This window comes from Cyprinodon variegatus, unplaced genomic scaffold (assembly GCF_000732505.1).
Source record: "Cyprinodon variegatus isolate N-32 unplaced genomic scaffold, C_variegatus-1.0 Scaffold661, whole genome shotgun sequence".
NCBI classification, from domain to species: domain Eukaryota; kingdom Metazoa; phylum Chordata; class Actinopteri; order Cyprinodontiformes; family Cyprinodontidae; genus Cyprinodon; species Cyprinodon variegatus.
This window is the reverse complement of record NW_015151114.1, coordinates 274,461-279,978: the sequence shown is the minus strand read 5'-3', so window position 1 is coordinate 279,978 and position 5,518 is coordinate 274,461.

Below are 5,518 nucleotides of genomic sequence, written 5' to 3'. Positions count from 1 at the left end.
TACTTTTACTTGAGTAAAGAAGTTTAATCAGTACTTCCACTTTTACCAAAGTATTTTTTAACACAAGTATCTGTACTTTTACTCAAGTACGGAAAGTGAGTACTTTTGCCATCTCTGTTGAAGACCCTGGAACTACTTCCTGACACCGGCCTGGATTTCCCTGTTCAGATATCTGATCTTCTGGCCCGTACTCCTGTGAACCTCTTCAACACCAGCTCTGGCTTCGATTTTCCTGCCTTCCTATGTTTGCTTGGATCTGATCTCCTGCCAGTTCTTCAGTCTTCAATGCTTCAGCTTCGAACTCTCTGGGCAGCGTTCGCCGCTTCGGGTTGGCAGCCATTCGGCTGGAATCAACCTTTTCCTCTGGGCACGGACTGAACTTTAAGACCAGGTTAGTGACTCACACGTTGGTAATCATCTTCCGCTAGATTAACGTGGTTAATCCTGCCTAGCTACCCACTGCCAATTCCTTGTTTTTAAATAAATGCTTTTTGAGAAATCTGTCTGTCTGCCTTACATACTGGGTCCTTTGTTCTGAGCCTTGACAACTGTATGACTTAGGTGTGTTGCAGCAGAAAAAAATACCAGAAACATGTAGGACAGGGGGTTCTAAGGACCAGGAAAGAAGAAGGTTCAGAACAATCAATTTTTATTTGTTAGAATGGACAAGGCAAGGTCCAGCCTGGATGCAACTGCAAATCTGTGGCAAGACTTTTTGTACAAAGACAATCTCAATGTAACCTGTATTAGCTGAAGCTATTTTGTGGCATCATACCTTAAAATATATTCAGTTGCAATTTCAGAAATTCAAGAACAAGTATTGTCCGGGGGTGGGGGTGGGGGGGGGCATTGATCGGAAAAGCACACCCCACTTTTCAGATATTTTTTTTTGTTGTTGAAAGGGATTAAAAAATGTCTCAACTCTTCCCTAGTTCAAAATTATGAATAACTTAATGATGGCGGCATAAGATGTAAAAATGTCATTAAGGTTTGGGTTTTTTAGCCTTAATATGGGGTGCATTCAAAGGATAAGAATATTTCCAATAAGAGGCTATTGTAAAGAAGTCATTAAGCACTACTCTGATAGAAGCAGCTGCTTCACCCCATCGCTCACATTGAATTTGTCCTTATTTTATGTACACATCTCTCACACACCAAAGTCGAAGATGTAAAGGTGCCAAGGGACCATTTCCCATACAAAAGCATCAGTGTTTGCTTGTGTGTGAACTCAGAGCTGTTTCATAAGAAATCTAAAAAAATAAATACAATAAAAAAACATAGAAAACACAACGCTCCACCATCACACATATCATGCCACCAATATAAATCCCCCACTATGATACCTGAACAACAGGGGTCAGCTACATCACTGTTAATGAGCAGAAATCTTACCGGCTTCCTGCAGTGGCTCTATCCTGCCATGCTGAATGCTTGGTGATAATGTGCATGCTTAATTGTCTGGAGCAAAAACTCCCCTGAACGTGTTGAAATGTTTGCTGATGCTAATGCAGACTTTCAGCAGAACACTTTCACTAAATGGCTGATTTCTTCTTATCATCTCAGTGTTTATTTTTTAAAATAATAAAATGCAAACAATTACAACAAACTCATGTGGTCATGGTATTGTTTTGTTGTCCTTTACAGAAAAAGGGGGAAAACACAATGTTGTTCTGTTCATTTTCTGCTCCCCTCCCCCTTTTCTTGCAGACAGGAATTCATTAGCAATCAAAGAGCCACTGACAAACGCCCAATCTTAATTACCCCTCATTTGCATATTTGCATATTAATGACTGCAGACTTAGCTGTTTTTCTGCAGCAGTTCTCTTCCTCCCATCATCAATGCTCACACATAGCCACAGCACATTAGTGTTACTTGCTTGTATTTCTCAGAGGCTGAAACTCTAATTTTTGTCCCCTGGATGAGCAACATTTATTTACTTTGCTGGACTATACACCTGATCAAACATATTTTTTATAACAAATGCTGCAATAGGAGTCTGCTCATTTTAAATGTTAAACCTGAAGACCTTAATGATGTGCCTCAGGTGCTGCCCTCTGCTGGTACAACAAGTGTACAACAAAAGTGCACATGAAGTCAATTCTTCTCGTTAACATTTATTTGAAAATTAACATTTCTTTAGAAAAAAAAAACATAACACAACAACAAACAAATGACCTCGATGACTCTTGTATAAAGAACAAAGACCTGGTGGATGGGGTGAGAGGGTACATTAAGTCAGCAAAGGAGCAAAACAGACAAAACACTGGAAGCCATGTCCTGTTTACCATGCAGTTTATTTAAAACAATGAGCATTGGTTGCACCTGAGTTTGTTTAAATAGTAGATTTAAGCTAAATGGTTACTGGACTTTTATAACTCATAACAATGATGCATGCTCATATGATATATATTGCTACTCTGTAAAAGTATTTATGCAACCTGAAGATTTTTACATTTTCTCAAATTACAGCATTTGACTTTAAATTGTCAAAAAGTCTTTATAAGCCTAAACTAGAATGAAATGAGACTGAAAAATGAGTGGACCAAAAATATTTTGTCTTATAACCGCATGTTTTTCTCTTCTTTTTGACCAAATCAGTAGATTTATTTTTCTTTGAGAATATTATTTAGCAAAAAACTTCATGAAAAGCAATTAGCACTGAAGACATGTAAATGAAAGATGGCAAGACATTTTCTAGCAGAATTGGGTTATGGTGAATTAGGAGCAGTTACAGATTTCCATAAATTGGGTAGGAGAAACTTCTAGGCAAGTATATTTGGGCAATGTTCATTGTACATCACCTCTGAAGACAGCACCCCAAGGGGATAAATTATACTAGTGTGTGTGACAGCTGTGAAAGTTGAAGAGATCTGTAGCTCAGATGAGAGAATTTATTCAGTTTCTAAAAAAAAAAATTACCAAGAACCAAAACAATATTAAAAGGAGACAATGTCCTCTGTACAGGCCTTACAGATGTAACCCATCTAGGTGATCAAGATTAAAGTTGGAGTTTTTTTATTCTTATCTTAAAGTAGAGCACCCCAAACATGCAGCCAGAGCTACAATAAGATGGTTATTATCAAAATATATTTATAGAAGTTGTAAAAGTCATAATTGAGCCTAACTATAACTAAGAGTGGTACGTTTCATCTGATGTCTGCAGTAGAGTATCTACATCTATTAATAAATAAAAGCAAACCAAACCACCACAAAGCACTGATAACAATATAAAAAACTGTCAAATCTAAAACTAAGGGCATTTTCACTAATATTTGTTGCAGTTTGAGTAAGTTACAGGTGAGATAAATTAAAAATAACATTATTCTTTATACTTGTATCATTACTACCTCAACCTTTAATGGTTAGAACTTTATTTCTTTTTTTATTGTCTGCAGAACATGAAAAAACACTCACCTGGATGGTCCATACCCCTTTAGCACCTGTCTTTACTTGCACATGCAAGGTCATCTTTAATATTTTATACAAACAATTTAGTGCTCATAATTAAAATCTGTTCTTTGTACATTTCAAACTATTTTGTATTTGCTCTCTGTTTTATAACTTTTTGAATGTTAGTTTTCTGCACACATTTTAATAAGAGTTTTTTTTTTGCCTGAACTCATGTGAACTCCTTATTAACTTACCTGCATTCAATGTCATTCTCCACCTGTCCATCAGTATATATGCTCCTTGGTTTTCATTGTGCATTACTGGATTTGGTGTTAAATTCTTTTTCCTGTGCTTCTGCTTGGGTATTTCTCTTTTGGACATATTATTTCTTTCTTTTCACTGTGCTGCTCCAGAGGCCCTGCATTTTCCTCCCTTTTTAACTTCACAAAACATAACAGTCCTTTGTTTTAGAAAATCCTTTAAGGTTTGATTTCTTGTGTAGACGTTAAAATACAGCTGATGAAATGCAGTGCAGAGCCTTCAAAAGAGATTTGTCTAAATTGGGCAATAAACAATTAGCCATAAACAATTTGATTCCTATGCTCACAAATACTTCAGTTCAATTCAATTCAGTTTATTTATATAGCACCAATTCACAACACATGGCATCTCAAAGCACTTTACAGTTCAACAGATCATACAGTCAAATTGATTCAAAGTTTTCTATCTAAGGAAAGCCAGTTGATTGCATCGACTCATTTACTCGAATGCAATCCCTCACACTAAGCATGCTTGTAGCAACAGTGGAGAGGAAAAACTCCCTTTTAACAGGAAGAAACCTCCAGCAGAACCAGGCTCAGTGTGAGCGGCCATCTGCCGAGGCCGACTGGGGTTCAAGGAGACAGAAGCAGAGACACAAAAAGCAGCTGTAAAAGGCGGCCCCATCCAGGAAACACACAGTCAGGCAGGTGAGCCCCACTCTTCACTTCTTTTTTTTTCTAACCGTACCAGAAATTCTCCTGAGAAACAGATCTTTATGTTTGTCCTTTCTATGAATGTCCTTGTTACTGTAGGCCCTTAACAATCAAAAAATTAACATGAGAAGCAAGGATGACAGGCTTTTTGCAAAAGGACTATTTTAATTTTATTTTGTGTTGTTTTTATTTTGAATGTCTTTTTTTCATTGACATTTTTGTATTGACTGCATATAAGGAAAAAATAAGTCAATCTCATACAGACCCACATAGTAATGTTGAAAAACAACAAAGCTGTTCAGATAAAACTGTTAAAGTTAAGTTAAATATTTTATCTAACTTTTGGTCACAGATTTTTTCTGTTTAGAGAAATTGTGTTTGTGTCTTTGGATTGCTCCTGGTTAAAAGAGCATTGTGTAATTCTTACATGTTAAAGTTTTTGGCACTGTTTCAAAAAATGAAAAAAAATAGACAAAAAAAGAAAAAAGCACACCTTAACAAAACAGATTGATTATGAGTACCAAAGATATGCATTCTCTCCTCTCTATGCAAAGTGTGTAATGTTAGATTAGTTGTAAATGGAATGCAGATTTTATAAATAAATCTAAAATTCATATTTTATTAAATGCAATGGAAGTACCAATGCTTTTAACTGTACACACATATGGAAACATAAAAATACGTCCATAAGAAATAACACATTCTTTGACAGCAAACATGTTTTGCACAAAATAACTTAGAATAATTAAAATTCCTTGATATTTTCCAAAACCACACCAACATTTCTAAACTGGAAATGTTACATTTTGTTGTTTAAAACAACATTGGAGGCAGAGCTCCAAAACACAAGAACAAGAAGCAAGACACAAAGCAGAAAGAGTAGATGACACCCTTTTATTTCATGTGTTACTTAGAATTTATTTGTAAATCTATAACCATCAAAACACATTTAATTCATTTTGCCAAATAGTATTCATGAAACAATTGAAATAAGGTCCAAACTTAACTGATGCAAGTAAAATGTATTTGGATATTAGGAGCAAACTGAGTGCTTTTTTCCTTGCTTGACCATGTTTAGATCAGAAATTGAATGTTTTTTTTTTTTAACTTGTTGGCTGCACGGTGGCGCAGCTTGTAGCTCTGTTGCTATGCA